The 18,950-nt window shown below is 42.1% G+C and overlaps 1 pseudogene; it reads right to left on the bottom strand.

The window, feature by feature from the left end:
* Positions 1-14,096: 14,096 nt before the first annotated feature.
* Positions 14,097-15,478, bottom strand: LOC147880863 (25S ribosomal RNA; annotated as a pseudogene).
* Positions 15,479-18,950: the final 3,472 nt, after the last annotated feature.

Raw genomic sequence — 18,950 nt, 5'->3', positions numbered from 1 at the left:
CAAGAGTTAACAGAGCTCCAATATTATATTATCACGAGTTCCCAACACACGCAGTCGTCCCATGACATGTGCATCATTTTCTCCAAATGGACACCCTCCACCAATTGAATATTTCCAACTAGTTATGATGTTTTCACATTCTGGCAATAAATGTCAAACTAGGTGAATGATAGTTAATCATTCATAAGGCCTGCAAAAGCGAAAAAGAATACAATGGAGATGATGTATAGGGAGACTACAGGAGATAAACGAAGGAAAGAGAGAGGGGGGGCGAGAGAGAGAGAGAGAGAGACAGAGAGAGAGAGAGAGCGGGGGAAAGAGAGAGAGAAGGTGGAGGATTTCAAGGGAAAAAAAGAAAGTGGGGAGTTGGACCAATCATAAAATCTAAGACTTTCACAAAAAGAAAATTCTGAATTTTAGCTTCTTAGAGAAGAACCTCCACTTAGACCTACCCAAAGGGCAAGCCAAAAATATGAAAATAGCATCACTAATAGTAGTGATGTCATGGTATGGATCATCGTTCATTGTGAAGGGAAACTCGATGGACAACACTGCAAGCATCTATGAGGAACACATCTTACATAGCTATATGTATTTGCTTTTCCAATAAATTGGAAAAGCATGTGACGAGATGTACATCCAAGTCAGTACATCACCATTTGGTGCACCAGTGTTATGAAGAATGGCCACATTGTGGTTTATTATTTGCTAATATCTAATGCACCTAGTAGTGGTTTCAAGCTCTACATCTATCTAATGCCCCTAGTAGCTCTACATGTCCACATTCCAATCACGGTATGTTGCCCTTACAATGACACATCGTTGTGAATTGGGTGCAATGGTTTCATCATAGTTAATCCCATGCTATTGGGCATACCCTTTTGCAACAAGCTTGCTTTCGTAGTGGTCAATGCTACCATCAAATTTGTGCTTCAACTAATAGGTCCAATTTTTGCCAATGGCAAGCTAAGTCACATAACCTCTCAATGGAATCAAGTTTCGAGACTAGGGTTTTGTTGGAGGTAGAGATCTGAAGCGACAAGGTGTATGCCTTAGTGATCAAGCCATCCAGTAAGCGACCAACTTTGACAATTGAAAGAGGAAGGCACTTTTGATCTTTAGATGTGAGAAGAAGGTCAATGTGTATGTAAGAATTCCCTATTGAAATAGCATCCCACAAGTGTAGATGGTGAACCACATGCTTACACCAATTTTAAACTTTGGATGCTAGATAGGAGAAACTACCAATCTAGAAGATCAAGATTCAAGGTCACATGGTTGCACATGGATTTGTGGGATATAACTAAAGGATGAGGTTCGAAACCAAAGGAACAAAAGAATGCATCAGAAAGAGAATCCAAGTGGCACATCTAGATGACATAAAAGAATGGACATAGAAAGATGTGGCTTCAATAGCAAGGATTTTCGAGACAATTGCAAATTCACGGCTTCTACATATTGAATTAACCATACCTTATGCATGGACAATCCTAAAAGGCTTGTGCAAGATGGTGAATACTAGTCACATTATAATGCTCTAAAATCAATTGTTCATGAAGGTGACCAAGCAAGTGAGCATCTACTAAAGGTCAAAACCTTAAAGGATCAACTAGCCACTAGAAGTCAAAAGGTGGAAAGCAATCAGTTTGCCACCGTCATGTTGAGGAACCTGCCAAGAAGCTTCAATGGGTTAGCGAGACAACCCTGACAACTACAAAGAGATCAAAGTCATTAACCTTCAAGGAGCTTGGTGCCTTGTTGATCCATGAGGAAGCAAGGTAGATGTCGCGTGAGGATGATGGCAGTGAGAAAGTGTTCAATGTATATACATACAACATACATGCATGCATGCATGCTTACACACACACACACACACACACACACATGTATGTACATACACACACACACACATACATACACACACACACAAATATACATATATATATACACACATATCTACATACATACATACATATATATACACATACATACACACACACACACACACACACACACACACACACACACACACACAAACATACACACACATATGCATGTGTGTGTGTGTGCGTGCGTGCGTGCGTACATACATACATACATACATACATATATTTCTTTATTTCTTTATTTATTTATACACACACACAAACATATATGTATACATACATACATATACATTTATATATATATATATATGCATATATATACACATACATACATATATATACATACATACATACATATATACATGTCTATCTATCTATCTATATCTACATATATATCTATGTGTGTGTGTGTGTGTGTGTGTGTGTGTGTGTGTGTGTGTGTGTGTTGTCATGGGCTACCACATAGCCACTATGATAATTGGGAAAAAGCTGAGGAAGAAAGCAAACTTATGAGCAAAATGAAGGGCACGCGTGAAGTACAAGCTATATGGCGACATATGCAAAACTTCTTGGAGCATCCACAAGGCATGTGGATCCATAGAGTGGCTACTGTGCCGAACTATGTAAGTGTTGCTAGGAATAAAGGTGTTGGAAGGCTGTTGCAGGTGTGAGAGATGGTTTGTAGGCTGCACCAGAGCTAAAGAGAATCCAGTAGCACAAAGGTTGTAGAAAATATCCTTATAAAAGCATGAACAAGTTGGCAAAGCCACCAACCAAGTTGGTGGGTCTATGGCAAATTGGTTGCCTACGATTAGTTTGTTTTACAAACTAGTAGGTTGTTTACTAACTCAATTGGCCAATTAGGGCTTCACATTCCTCTACAAAGGCCCCATCATGAGGGGCATAGATGATTTTAGTCTCTGGGCATTCCACCATACTCCAATGTGCAACTCAATGATCTATTTAAGAGTAGAGGAGTGGATGAGTTCAACAACTGAGGTTCTCAGGCAAGCTCCCTACTAGAGCAAGACTTGCCAAGTGGAACCCGAGAATACAACCACTTTGCCCGCTTTGCAATAATTTCAAGGAGACACACATGCATCTACTGTGGGAGTGCCCTATTTATCATGAACTTTGGAAGGCAACTGGGACTAGATTAGCAAAAATGAATGTACATGTCAAGATTAGGTGGAAAACTACCTTACTAGGTGACAAGAAAAAGCACAATGATCTAATCTACCAGATGATCCAAGTGATTAGAGCCCTAGTGTTGACATCCATATGGAAGCATAGAAATGATATAGTCTTTCATAGAGTACCAAAATCTAGAATCCCAATAGATAAATGATTTGAGGAGATTCGGGCACTCACTGCCCTTTTTGGATTAAAAGACGAAGCTTTAATGCCTTGATAAGGCTATGGGTTCGAAGTTTGCTACCTTTCCACAGAAAGGTGACTTGTAAATTTTCTTTATCTTTTCTTTAATATATGAAACTTTACTATGGGAAAAAAAATAACAGAGGTTCTCACATATAGTTCAGAGCCTCAGCCCTTGGAGTAGATCTTGAGTCTCCTATCAATTGATCTACCTCACTGCCTCTCTCTGGCCTCACTGGCTCCCTCATTGCCCCTTTGCTTCCTTCTTTCCACTCCTTCGATCCTTTCTTGCTCCCTCCCCCTCTCTTCCTCCTCCCCACCTCTCTCCTCACTTTCCTCTCCCTCCCACTCTTCCCCCCTCTCCACCCCCTCTTTATAGCTGCTCAAGAGCCTTGAAGCTTCTAGAACAAAGGTTCTAGAATGAAGATTCTTGAACTGCCACCATTGCCTTAATTTGTTGCCATCAACATTAGGTTAAATGGACTTTCAGCCCTACACTCCTACTCCTGTTAATACAAATGCCAGAATAAAGTTCATCGTGGGTGCCTACTGGGATATAATCATTTCTTAGACTTTGGTTATTTTTCACCATTTCCATGGAGGTGAAGGTTTTGGGCATACTAGCGATTACTGGGATGACGATACGATCAGACTCAGCCCGCAACTAATGAGTCAAGAACTTTGAGACTTAGGAAGTCTCTTATCCTAATAGTAGCCCCCCATGCTCATGATGTCTGCTGCCAATAAAATCAACTACATGGTGAATCTAGCAAAGCCCCCCCACGCGCTAATTTATGCCGCCTTAGCAATATATTTGAGCTATTGGCTATGGAGGCAATGAGCTACTAGAATACGTCCTCCTGTATAATTTCAGAAGACTTAGTACTTTGTCTCTCATGTTAGGAAAGGACTGTGATGAGAGGAAACCTCTCCACATCTCTCCATTCATTGAGTATAATGTACGATGAACTCTATATTGGGATACAGACTACTGTTTGTTCAAAAAAAAACTGTCATCACAATGTTGTGTACCATAGAACCCATGCATGCTCTAGTGATTGTCAGATGTATAGAACTATGACAAAATTATGTTACACATTTTGAATAATTATCTACTTTGGAACGTCGATAATGAGTCGCTTTGGTGTATATGTTTGGTTATCTGAGTTTCTTAGCAAATAGAAGTACGTTTGCTATGCCCAGTGAGGGTAGAGCTTATCATGACAAGCAGTGGATTGCTTATGTCTTGCTTTCATACACCTTTGGTTTCACCTTGTCAATGAATTATTTCAATGACATGAGCTAAGGGATCAGAGCAATCGAAGGATGCGTCAATTTTATGAGCAAAAACCTATGAGCAGATTTATCCGAGCATGTTTTTCAAGAGATTTAAAAATTGTATTTCTTTAGGAAACATGGTTTTTACACGTTTATTTTTACTAGAACTAGATCTCTTTATCATAAAAATATATAGACTAGTCACTCATTCATTTTTACATAACATAAATTTTCTTATTCATAGACATCCCTTTGTACCCCTGTTATTACCTAAAAAAAGTGTTGAAAAATAATTCCTTTAAGAAACATCCCTCATAATCACTCTCAATATAATAATACATTAACTGCTCCTCCTCCAATTGCACAAACCCCTAGGCCTTCCTGTTATGATCAGTTTGAAAGTTTGAGTATTAGCATTGATGGTCTAAAAACCCATCTACAACTCATTACTGATAACTGTGCCAAGTTGCATACTTCTATAGAATCATTGGATAAGAAAGTCAGCAGTCATATGGCTCACTGTTCAGCTCATTCTACTTCAGACGATAAGCCCTCTGTCTTCTCATTCCATGATCATTTCTTCCCGCAACCTGCTCCTCGAGTCAAAAATCCTATGAAAACTTGGCTCATATAGATCCTCATTCGACCTCCTGGAGTGGTTCCTTACCCTCTTGTTGCCCTTGTAGATACTAGCTCGGGCTTTAACATTTGCAAAAGATCATGCACTCCCCTCCTATTGTTGGGAACCACTTGATCCTTCCAATCAAATGCACAGTTCTACCATGGGTGGTGGTGTTATTGCCTGCAAAAGATTTGCAACTCGGATTCCTATCTCTATCCAGAAACATCCAACAGAGATAGATTTCTATCAGCTGGAGTCCCAGGGAGTCAACATCGTCATCGGTACTGATTTCCTCAACAGGCATTTACCCTTTGGCCTTTCCACTGACCAAATGGCTCTAACAATTGGTGGCATTCTTGTTCACGTTCCTGCTCGAGAAAAACTCCGTAAGGTTCTCAAACCCTTTGCTGAAGATCTCGAGATTGTTAGCAATTGTTCCCCTATACATTCTCCTCTCTTGTGTGATCCACCAGTTGAATTCATGGAGACCCCTGTAGTATCTCCTGTCCCTTCTCAGATTGAATTCAGTCCTCCTCCTGATGCTCAGGCTCCCTTTTCAAATACTGAGCTTGATCAGTACATACAGGAAATGATCCACAACGATGAGCAAAAAGGCCTAAGGCAACAGTCATATTCCTTATATTTGTGTGCCTCATTGCAACAAATGTATGATAAGTTTCTTTCCGATTGCAGCAGTGAGTCACCCTTGGCTTTTAAGTAGATCTTTCAGCACTAGGTTGCTCTCCCCCTTAAGGATGGTTCAAAGCCATATAAGGAGAGCCCTTATGGATTCATAGCACAAGACCGATTGCTTTGTAATCAGGAAATATCAGAACTTCTTGCCATGGGTCTTATTTCAGAATCCCGCTCTGAATGGGATGCCGCAGCGTTGTATGTCAACAAGCATTCAGAGCAGAAGCAAGGGAAAAAGAGGTGGGTAATTAATTACAAGCCTCTTAATAAGTGTTTGGTTTCCCTCTTGCACCCAATTCCAAACAAGGAATACCTCATGCAGAAGATTACGGGTGCACAGGTATTTTCTAAACTTGACCTAAAAGTAGGATTCTGGCAAATTGGTCTTCTCCCTGCAGATCGTCATAAAACTAGATTCGTAGTCCCGCAAGGGTTCTATGAATGGAACGTCTTACCTTTTGGGCTAAAAACTGCCCCGGTAGAGTTCCAAAAATTTATGGACTCCATTTTCAGTCCCTTCCATTCTTTTTGCCTTGTATATATTGATGATATTCTGATATACAATAAAGATGAGACAACTCATCTCAAACATCTACAAATTGTATATAATCTCCTCAAAACCAAGGGGTTAGCCTTATCCACTAAGAAGATTATGATAGGTCAACCCACCATTGATTTCCTCGATGTTCAAATTCATAAAGGGGCTTTACAAATGCAGGATCATATTCTTAAAGCCTTGCTTGCCTTTCCCACAGTTGCAGAAAAGATGAACCGTACCATTCAAGAAAGGTTGCAATGCATGCTTTCCAATGCAAGTCTTTCTAGTGGTTTTTGGGCTGAGGCAATGAAGACTGCAGTGCATGTGATCAATAGATCACCTAGTAAGAGTTTGGATGGTGGTATTCCCGAAGAGGCATGGAGTAGCAAGAAGCCCTCTTACTCTCATTTGCGTATATTTGGGTGTAAGGCATATGCACATGTGCCAAAAGAGCTTCGAAAGAAGCTAGATCCTAAGTCTAGGAAATGCATCTTTCTGGGTTATGGTGAAAGTGGAGAGATGGGCTATCGTCTCTGGGATCCACAAGCAAAGAAGATCATATGCAGCCATGATGTGGTCTTCAATGAGAAGAAGATGCATAAGGCACCCATGAGGAATGTGGAAATGAGGAGAATCACTTTCCAGGATGTGAATCCACCTGCATATGTTGATAGACAGCAAGCTGTCCATGCACCAAATGTGCAAGAAATGGTACAACCAAGTACTCCCACAGGTATACAATCAAGGGTAGATGATGGATCATCTATTGGTGGAAATGATGAGCCAAATGTGGCTGATATGCAAGTGGGACAGCAAGCTGAAATGCCATTGAGAAGATCATCTAGAGTGTCTAGACCGCCTGATAGGTTTGTTCCAGGGGTAGACTATGTGATGCTTACTGATTGCGGGGAGCCTTCTTGTTACAAAGAGGCTATGATGCGTGAGGATCAACGCAAGTGGGAGTATGCTATGCAATCAGAGATGAGTTCACTTATGAAGAATAAGACTTGGGACTTGGTTTCTTTGCCACATGGAAAGAAAGCATTGCCATGTAAATGGGTCTACAAAATGAAGGTCACAGGTGATGATGTGCCTAGGTACAAGGCCCGTTTGGTTGCTAAAGGGTTCAAGCAAGAGAAGGGTGTGGACTTTGATGAGATATTCTCTCCGGTTGTGAAGATGACCACACTTAGATGCATGCTTGGACTAGTGGCAGTAGAGGATATGGAGCTTATGCAAATGGATGTCAAGACAGCTTTCTTGCATGGGGATTTGCATGAGGAAATTTACATGGTTCAGCCGGAAGGCTTTGAAGAAAAGGGCAAAGAGCATTTAGTTTGCAAGCTAAAGAAGAGTCTCTATGGTCTTAAGCAAGCACCTAGAGAATGGTATCAGAAGTTTGATGCTTTCATTCGGTCCCAGGGTTTTAGAAGGAGTGAAATTGATCACTGCCTCTACACTAAAAGGGCTAAGGATAATAGCCTAATAATCCTGGCACTATATGTGGATGATATGCTATTGGCTAGCAAGAATACTTATGAGCTAGATGCATTAAAGGCCAAGTTGCATGAGGCCTTTGATATGAAGGATTTGGGATTTGCAGGTCATATTCTTGGTATGCGCATCACGCGTGATCGGAGTAGGAAACTCCTTTGGCTTTCACAAAAAGAGTATGTTACAAAAGTATTACAGCGTTTCAATATGGAGGGGGGGAAGGCAGTGAGTACTCCATTGCCTCCATATGTGAAACTGAGTCATACAGATAGTCCCAAATCAGATGAGGAAAGGGCCATGATGGCCAAGGTTCCTTATGCATCTGCAGTTGGGAGTCTTATGTATGCTATGATAGCTACTAGACCAGACATTGCATTTGCAGTGGGAGTTGTTAGCCGATATATGGCTAATCCAGGAAAGAGGCATTGGGAGGCAGTTAAAGTGCATCATGAGGTACATGAAGGGTACCAAGGAGATGTGCATTTGCTTTGGTAAAGGAGACATGCATGTACTTGGGTACACAGATTCAGACTATGCAGGGCATGTGGATAGTAGGAGATCCACTTCTGGTTATGTGTTCACCTTTGCAGGTGGTGCAGTGTCGTGGATGTCTCGCGCACAGAAGTGTGTTGCTTTGTCTACCATAGAGGCTGAGTATGTTGCAGCCACAGAGGGTTGCAAGGAGGCTATATGGCTTGATCGGCTAGTGGGAGATTTGGGGATTCATACAGGTGTACCGACATTGCATAGTGATTCCATGAGTGCTATTCAGCTAGCACGGAATCCGGTCTTTCATGCAAAGACCAAACACATTGAGGTCAGGTACCATTTCATCAGGGAGGTACTTGAGGACAAGCGCATAGAGCTTGTCAAGGTTCATACAGATGATAACCCTGCAGATATGCTGACGAAGAGTCTACCTAGTCAGCGGTTTGAGTATTGTCGTGTATTGATGGGCATTGGATAGTATGCTCACTAGTTATTCTCCCTTAAAGGCACATTGTCCTTTAAGTGGGAGGTTGTGGGGGTTAAAGGTCACTGTGCCTTAACCCCGGTTATGTACAATACTCAAACACATATATAAATGAATGAAAAAGAAGATTAGGGTGGTTCTGCACCCACCAAACTTGTGTGTCTCTCTCTCTCGCTCTCTCTCCTTCTTCCATTCTTGCTTCCGTTGAGAGCACTCTCAATCTCTACATAGCAGAGACAATGATCACTACATAGAAGAATGCACATGTGAGTTTAGGATTCCTTGTTCATGTTTTCAGGTCATGGTATGAGATTGGCACCACTGCCATTCTCCACTGGTGGCATTCTCCACAGAGATTGACACAATTCCATATGATCTCTACACATGTGAGTTTAGGCTTCTCGATGCCATTTCTTAGGGCCTAATAAGAGATTGGCACCACTTGTACAAATGTTTACCCTACTATTCTAGGAGGGTTATTCAAGTGATCATAGGAGAGTGGTGTCCTATTCCATTCCACATGTGAGTTTGATGATCTCAGTGTCATTATGTAGTTGCCATCATGACATTTGCATCACTACCATTCTCTGCTAGTGGTAATCTAGATAAACTGAACCTATAGATTGAAATTCCACTAATTTTATTGGCTGCAGTAGGATAATGGGAAAAGTGCCAATGCACATGTGAGTTTAGGATTCCTTGTGCATGTTTTCAGGGCATGGTATGAGATTGGCACCACTGCCATTCTCCACTGGTGGCATTCTCCACAGAGATTGACACAATTCCATATGATCTTTGCACAGCGGAGACAGTGATCACTACATAGAAGAATGCACATGTGAGTTTAGGCTTCTCAATGCCATTTCTTAGGGCCTAATAAGAGATTGGCACCACGGCCATTCTCCACTTGTACAAATGATTACCCTACTATTCTAGAAGGGCTATTCTAGTGATCATAGAAGAGTGGTGTCCGATTCCAATCCACATGTGAGTTTGATGAACTCAGTGTCATTATGTAGGTGCCAGCATGAGTTTGGCATCACTGCCATTCTCCATTAGTGGTAGTCTAGACAAACTAAACCTATAGATTGACATTCCAGGGCCTAATAAGAGATTGACACAATTCCATATGATCTCTACACAGCGGAGATAGTGGTCACTACATAGAAGAATGCACATGTGAGTTTAGGCTTCTCAATGACATTTCTTAGGGCCTAATAAGAGATTGGCACAACTGCCATTCTCCACTCGTACAAATGTTCACCCTACTATTGTAGGAGGGGTATTCCAGTGATTATAGGAGAGTGGTGTCTGATTCCAATCCACATGTGAGTTTGATGAACTCAGAGATTGACACAATTCCATATGATCTCTACACAGTGGAGATAGTGATCTCTACATAGAAGAATGCACATGTGAGTTTAGGATTCCTTGTGCATGTTTGCAGGTCATGGTATGAGATTGGCACCACTACCATTCTCCATTGGTGGCATTCTCCATAGAGATTGACACAATTCCATAGGATCTCTACATAGCGGAGACAGTGATCACTACATAGAAGAATGCACATGTGAGTTTAGGCTTCTCAATGACATTTCTTAGGGCGTAATAAGAGATTGGCACCACTGCCATTATCCACTTGTACAAATATTTATCCTACTATTCTAGGAGGGGTATTCCAGTGATCATAGGAGAGTAGTGTCGGATTCCAATCCAGATGTGAGTTTGATGAACTCTGAGATTGACATAATTCCATATGATCTCTACACTGCGGAGACAGTGATCACTACATAGAAGAATGCACATGTGAGTTTAGGATTCCTTGTGCACCACTACCATTCTGCACTGGTGGCATTCTATAATGGCAAAAGTGCCAATGCACATGTGAGTTTAGGATTCCTTGTGCATGTTATCAGGTCATGGTATGAGATTGGCACCACTGCCATTCTCCACTGGTGGCATTCTCCACAGAGATTGACACAATTCCATATGATCTCTGAACAGCGGAGACAGTGATCACTACATAGAAGAAAGCACATGTGAGTTTAGTCTTCTCAATGCCATTTCTTAGGGCCTAATAAGAGATTGGCACCATTGCCATTCTCCAATTGTACAAATGTTCACCTACTATTCTAGGAGTGGTATTCTAGTGATCATAGGAGAGTGGTGTCCGATTCCAATCCACATGTGAGTTTGATGATCTCAGCGATTGACACAATTCCCCTTCTTCTACATGTGAGTTTAGGATTCCATATAATACTCTACATAGTGGAGACAGTGATCACTACATAGAAGAATGCACATGTGAGTTTACGATTCCTTGTGCATGTTTTTAGGTCATGGTATGAGATTGGCACCACTGCCATTCTCCACTGGTGGCATTCTCCACAGAGATTGACACGATTCCATATGATCTCTGCACATGTGAGTTTAGGCTTCTCCATGCCATTTCTTAGGGCCTAATAAGAGATTGGCACCACTTGTACAAGAGATTGAAATTCTACTATATTTATTGGCTACAGTAGGATAATGGCAAAAGTGCCAATGCACATGTGAGTTTAGGATTCCTTGTGCATGTTTTCAGGTCAAGGTATGAGATTGGCACCCCTGCCATTCTCCACTAGTGGCATTCTCCATAGAGATTGACACAATTCCATATGATCTCTGAACAGCGGAGACAGTGATCACTACATAGAAGAATGCACATGTGAGTTTAGGCTTCTCAATGCCATTTCTTAGGGCCTAATAGGAGATTGGCACCGCTGCCATTCTCCACTTGTACAAATGTTCACCCTACTATTCTAGGAGGGGTATTCTAGTGATCATAGGAGAGTGGTGTCCGATTCCAATCCACATGTGAGTTTGATGAACTCAGAGATTGACACAATTCCATATGATCTCTACACAACGGAGACGGTGATCACTACATAGAAGAATGCACATGTGAGTTTAGGATTCCTTGTGCATGTTTTTAGGTCATGGTATGAGATTGGCACCACTGCCATTCTCCACTGGTGGCATTCTCCACAGAGATTGACACATTTCCATATGATCTTTGCACATGTGAGTTTAGGCTTCTCCAAGCCATTTCTTAGGGCCTAATAAGAGATTGGCACCACTTGTACAAATGTTTACCCTACTATTCTAGGAGGGTTATTCAAGTGATCATAGGAGAGTGGTGTCCTATTCCATTCCACATGTGAGTTTGATGATCTCAGTGTCTTTATGTAGTTGCCATCATGAGATTGGCATCACTGCCATTCTCTACTAGTGGTAATCTAGACAAACAAAACCTATAGATTGACATTCCACTAATTTTATTGGCTGCAGTAGGATAATGGCAAAAGTGCCAATGCACATGTGAGTTTAGGATTCCTTGTGCATGTTTTCAGGTCATGGTATGAGATTGGCACCACTACCATTCTCCACTGGTGGCATTCTCCATAGAGATTGACACAATTCCATATTATCTCTGCACAGCGCAGATTGTGATCACTACATAGAAGAATGCACATGTGAGTTTAGGCTTCTCAATGCCATTTCTTAGGGCCTAATAAGAGATTGGCACCACTGCCATTCTCGACTTATACAAATGTTCACCCTACTATTCTAGGAGGGGTATTCCAGTGATCATAGGAGAGTGGTGTCCGATTCCAATCCACATGTGAGTTTGATGAACTCAGAGAATGACACAATTCCATTGATCTCTACACAGCGGAGATGGTGATCTCTACATAGAAGAATGCACATGTGAGTTTAGGATTCCTTGTGCATGTTTGCAGGTCATGGTATGAGATTGGCACCACTACCATTCTCCACTGGTGGCATTCTCCACAAAGATTGACACAATTCCATATGATCTCTACACAGCGGAGACAGTGATCACTACATAGAAGAATGCACATGTGAGTTTAGGCTTCTCAATGACAAATGTTTACCCTACTATTCTAGGAGGGGTATTCCTGTGATCATAGGACAGTGGTGTTCGATGCCATTCCACATGTGAGTTTGATAATCTTAGTGTCATTATGTAGGTGCTAGCATGAGTTTGGCATCACTGCCATTCTCCACTACTGGTAGTCCAGACAAACTAAACCTATAGATTGACATTCCAGGGCCTAATAAGAGATTGACACAATTCCATATGATCTCTACATAGCAGAGACAGTGATCACTACATAGAAGAATGCACATGTGAGTTTACGATTCCTTGTGCATGTTTTCAGGTCATGGTATGAGATTGGCACCACTGCCATTCTCCACTAGTGGCATTCTCCACAGAGATTGACACAATTCCATATGATCTCTACACATGTGAGTTTAGGCTTCTCAATGCCATTTCTTATGGCCTAATAAGAGATTGGCACCACTTGTACAAATGTTTACCCTACTATTCTAGGAGGGTTATTCAAGTGATCATAGGAGAGTGGTGTCCTATTCCATTCCACATGTGAGTTTGATGATCTCAGTGTCATTATGTAGTTGCCATCATGAGATTGGCATCACTGCCATTCTCTGCTAGTGGTAATCTAGACAAACTGAACCTATAGATTGACATTCCACTAATTTTATTGGCTGCAGTAGGATAATGGCAAAAGTGCCAATCTCATACCATGACCTAAACCCTAAACCCTAAACCCCTAAAATTCCTAAACCCTAAACCCTAAACTGGTTCATTGCTTAGGGTTTTGGGATTTAGGGTTCACAGCCTAGGGTTTAGGGTTCAGTGTTTTTAGTGTTCCTAAGCCCTAAACCCTAAACCCTGAACCCTGAACCCCTGAACCCTAAACCCTAAAGCCTGAACCCTGAACCCTAAACCGGTTTGCAGGGTTTAGGGTTAAGGGTTTTAGGGTTCGTGGCTTAGGGTTCAGGGTTTTTGAGGGTTTAAGGTTAAGGGTTTAGGGTTTATAAGGGTTTAGGGTTTAGGGTTTTAGGGATTAGGGTTTTAGGGTTTAGGGTTTAGGGATACTCCTACATCCATTACGAATGTTTCATCTTAGCAATGGAGCCTCTGTTTCGTTCAAGAGTTAATGCTACATGTATGGCCAGCCTAGTCGACACTCGGCACCTTATTCTTTAGGGTTTAGGATTCACGGCTTAGGGTTTAGGGTTTGTGAGGGTTTAGGGTTTAGGAATTAGAATAAGGTATAGGGTTTTAGGGTTTTGTGTTTTAAGGTTTTAGGGTTTAAGGATTTAAGGTTTAGGGTTTAGTGTTTAGGTTTTAGGGTTTAGGGTTAAGTGTCTTGAGGGGTTTAGTGTTTCGGGGTTTAGGGTTCACGGCTTAGGGTTTAGGGTTCATTGTTTTTAGGGTTTAGTGTTTCGGGGTTTAGGGTTCACGACTTAGGTTTTTAGGGTGTAGAGTTGCCTAAACCCTAAACCCTAAATCCTAAACCGGTTTGCAGGCAGGTAGACATGGTAGCTTCGCGCCACTGGCTTTTCAACCAAGCGCACCTCTCGTACTAAGTTGGATTACTATTATGTGAATCAACGGTTCCTCGCATACTAAGTTGGATTACTATTACAGCACCGCTCATTAGTAGGGTAAAACTAACCTGTCGTATGACGGTCTAAACCCAGTTCACGTTCCCTATTTGTGGGCGAATTCTGCTTTGCAATGATAGGAAGAGTCGACATCGAAGGATCAAAAGCAAGTCGCTATGAACGCTTGGCTGCCACAAGCCAGTTATCCCTATGGTAACTTTTCTGACACCTCTAGCTTCAAATTCCAAAACACTAAAGGATCGATAGACCATGCTTTCACAATTTGTATTCGTACTGAAAATCAAAATCAAATGAGCTTTTACCCTTTTGTTCCACACGAGATTTCTATTCTCATTGAGCTCATCTTAGGACACTTGTGTTATCTTTTAACAGATGTGCCACCCCAGCCAAACTCCCCACCTGACAATGTCTTCTGCCTGGATCGGTGCACGGACGTGCCTTAAGACCAGAAGCAGGGGCCGAGCCCCGCCTCCACCTCATGGAGTAAGTAAAATAACGTTAAAAGTAGTGGTATTTCACTTGCGCCAAAAGCTCCCACTTATTATACACCTCTCAAGTCATTTCACAAAGTCGGACTAGAGTCAAGCTCAACAAGGTCTTCTTTCCCTGCTGATTCTTCCAAGCTCGTTCCCTTGGCTGTGGTTTTGCTAGATAGTAGATAGGGACAGTGGGAATCTCGTTAATCCATTCATGCGCATCACTAATTAGATGATGAGGCATTTGGCTACCTTAAGAGAGACATAGTTACTCCCGCCGTTTACTCACGCTTGGTTGAATTTCTTCACTTTGACATTCAGAGCACTGGGTAGAAATCACATTACGTCAACATCTGCAAGGACCATCGCAATGCTTTGTTTTAATTAAATAGTCGATTCCCCTTGTCCATACGAGTTCTAAGACGACTGTTCATTGCCTAGGGAGGGCCACCCCGCAAGGGACGATGTTCTGCGCTCGTCGCACGTGGAGGTCCGCCCTTGCCATTGATGCAGCTCCGGCAAACCCCCAATAGCCTCCGGGGTCAGTTCATAGACCCCTAGACCCAGCCCTCAGAGCCAATCCTTTTCCCAAAGTTACGGTTCCGTTTTGCTGACTTCCCTTACCTACATTGTTCTATCGACCAGAGGCTGTTGACCTTGGAGACCTAATGCGGTTATGAGTACGACCGGGTGTGATTGGCAATCGCTCCTCCAGATTTTCACGGGCCGCCAAGGGCGCACCGGACACCGCGAGATGTGTGGTGCTTTACCAGCCGTTGGACCCTATCTCCGAATAATCCAATTTCAGGGTGGGCGGGCTGCTAAAAAGAAAAGAGAACTCTTCCCAGGACCCCCGCCGTCATCTCTGGCCACATGTGAGTTTGATGAACTCAGAGATTGACACAATTCCATATGGTCTCTACATAGCGGAGACAGTGATCACTACATAGAAGAATGCACATGTGAGTTTAGGATTCCTTGTGCACCACTACCATTCTCCACTGGTGGCATTCTATAATGGCAGAAGTGCCAATGCACATGTGAGTTTAGGATTTCTAGTGCATGTTATCAGGTCATGGTATGAGATTGACACCACTGCCATTCTCCACTGGTGGCATTCTCCACAGAGATTGACACAATTCCATATGATCTCTGAATAGCGGAGACAGTGATCACTACATAGAAGAAAGCACATGTGAGTTTAGGCTTCTCAATGCCATTTCTTAGGGCCTAATAAGATATTGGCACCACTGCCATTCTCCACTTGTACAAATGTTCACCTACTATTCTAGGAGGGGTATTCTAGTGATCATAGGAGAGTGCTGTCCGATTCCAATCCACATGTGATTTTGATGATCTTAGAGATTGACACAATTCCCCTTCTTCTACATGTGAGTTTAAGATTCCATATGATCTCTACACAGCGGAGACAGTGATCACTACATAGAAGGATGCACATGTGAGTTTACAATTCCTTGTGCATGTTTTCAAGTCATGGTATGAGATTGGCACCACTGCCATTCTCCACTGGTGGCATTCTCCACAGAGATTGACACAATTCCATATGATCTCTGCACATGTGAGTTTAGGCTTCTCAATGATCTCTACACAGCGGAGAAAGTGATCACCACATAGAAGAATGCACATGTGAGTTTAAGATTCCTTGTGCATGTTTTTAGGTCATGGTATGAGATTGGCACCACTAACATTCTCCACTGGTGGCATTCTCCACAATTCTATATGATCGCTGCACATGTGAGTTTAGGCTTCTCAATGCCATTTCTTAGGGCCTAATAAGAGATTGGCACCACTGCCATTCTCCGCTAGTGGTAATCTAGACAAATTGAACCTATAGATTGACATTCCACTAATTTTATTGGCTGCAGTAGGATAACAGAAAAAGTGCCAATGCACATGTGAGTTTAGGATTCCTTGCGCATGTTTTTAGGTCATGGTATGAGATTGGCACCACTGCCATTCTCCATAGAGATTGACACAATTCCATATGATCTCTGCACAGCGGAGACAGTGATCACTACATAGAAGAATGCACACGTGAGTTTAGGCTTCTCAATGCCATTTCTTAGGGCCTAATAAGAGATTGGCACCACTGCCATTCTCCACTTATACAAATGTTCACCCTACTATTCTAGGAGGGGTATTCCAGTGATCATAGGAGAGTGGTGTCCGATTCCAATCCACATGTGAGTTTGATGAACTCAGAGATTGACACAATTCCATATGATCTCTACACAACAGAGACGGTGATCTCTACATAGAAGAATGCACATGTGAGTTTAGGATTCCTTGTGCATGTTTGCAGGTCATGGTATGAGATTGGCACCACTACCATTCTCCACTGGTGGCATTCTCCACAAAGATTGACACAATTCCATATGATCTCTACACAGCGGAGACAGTGATCACTACATAGAAGAATGCACATGTGAGTTTAGGCTTCTCAATGACAAATGTTTACCCTACTATTCTAGGAGGGGTATTCCTGTGATCATAGGACAGTGGTGTCCGATGCCATTCCACATGTGAGTTTGATAATCTTAGTGTCATTATGTAGGTGCTAGCATGAGTTTGGCATCACTGCCATTCTCCACTACTGGTAGTCCAGACAAACTAAACCTATAGATTGACATTCCAGGGCCTAATAAGAGATTGACACAATTCCATATGATCTCTACATAGCAGAGACAGTGATCACTACATAGAAGAATGCACATGTGAGTTTACGATTCCTTGTGCATGTTTTCAGGTCATGGTATGAGATTGGCACCACTGCCATTCTCCACTAGTGGCATTCTCCACAGAGATTGACACAATTCCATATGATCTCTACACATGTGAGTTTAGGCTTCTCAATGCCATTTCTTACGGCCTAATAAGAGATTGGCACCACTTGTACAAATGTTTACCCTACTATTCTAGGAGGGTTATTCAAGTGATCATAGGAGAGTGGTGTCCTATTCCATTTCACATGTGAGTTTGATGATCTCAGTGTCATTATGTAGTTGCCATCATGAGATTGGCATCACTGGCATTCTTCGCTAGTGGTAATCTAGACAAACTGAACCTATAGATTGACATTCCACTAATTTTATTGGCTGCAGTAGGATAATGGCAAAAGTGCCAATGCACATGTGACCTTAGGATTCCTTGTGCATGTTTTATGGTCATGGTATGAGATTGGCACCACTGCCATTCTCCACTGGTGGAATACTCCATAGAGATTGACACAATTCCATATGATCTCTGCACAGCAGAGACAGTGATCACTACATAGAAGAATGCACATGTGAGTTTAGGCTTCTCAATGCCATTTCTTAGGGCCTAATAAGAGATTGGCACCACTGCCATTCTCCACTTGTACAAATGTTTACCCTACTATTCTAGGAGGCGTATTCCAGTGATCATAGGAGAGTGGTGTCCGATTCCAATCCACATGTGAGTTTGATGAACTCAGAGAGTGACACAATTCCATATGATCTCTACACAGCGGAGACAATGATCTCTACATAGAAGAATGCACATGTGAGTTAGGATTCCTTGTGCATGTTTGCAGGTCATGGTATGAGATTGGCGCCACTACCATTCTCCACTGGTGGCATTCTCCATAGAGATTAACACAATTCCACATGATCGCTACACAGCGGAGACACTGATCACTACATAGAAGAATGCACATGTGAGTTTAAGCTTCTCAATGACATTTCCTAGGGCCTTGGCATCACTGCCATTCTCCATTATGGTAGTCTAAACAAACTAAACCTATAGATTGACATTCCAGGGGCTAATAAGAGATTGACACAATTTTATATGATCTCTACACAGCGGAGACAGTGATCACTACATAGAAGAATGCACATGTGAGTTTAGGCTTCTCAATGACATTTCTTAGGGCCTAATAAGAGATTGGCACCATTTCCATTCTCCACTTCTACAAATGTTCACCCTACTATTCTAGGAGGGGTATTCCAGTGATCATAGGAGAGTGGTGTCCGATCCCAATCCCCATGTGAGTTTGATGAACTCAGAGATTGACACAATTCCATATGATCTCTACATAGTGGAGACAGTGATCTCTACATAGAAGAATGCA

This window comes from Dipteris shenzhenensis, chromosome 31 (genome assembly GCF_047967505.1).
Source record: "Dipteris shenzhenensis isolate YYH24624 ecotype China chromosome 31, Dip_SZ_1.0, whole genome shotgun sequence".
In the NCBI taxonomy this organism is placed as follows: Eukaryota; Viridiplantae; Streptophyta; class Polypodiopsida; order Gleicheniales; family Dipteridaceae; genus Dipteris; species Dipteris shenzhenensis.
The sequence above is the reverse complement of the archived record's forward strand: the minus strand, read 5'-3'. Positions and strand labels throughout refer to the sequence as shown.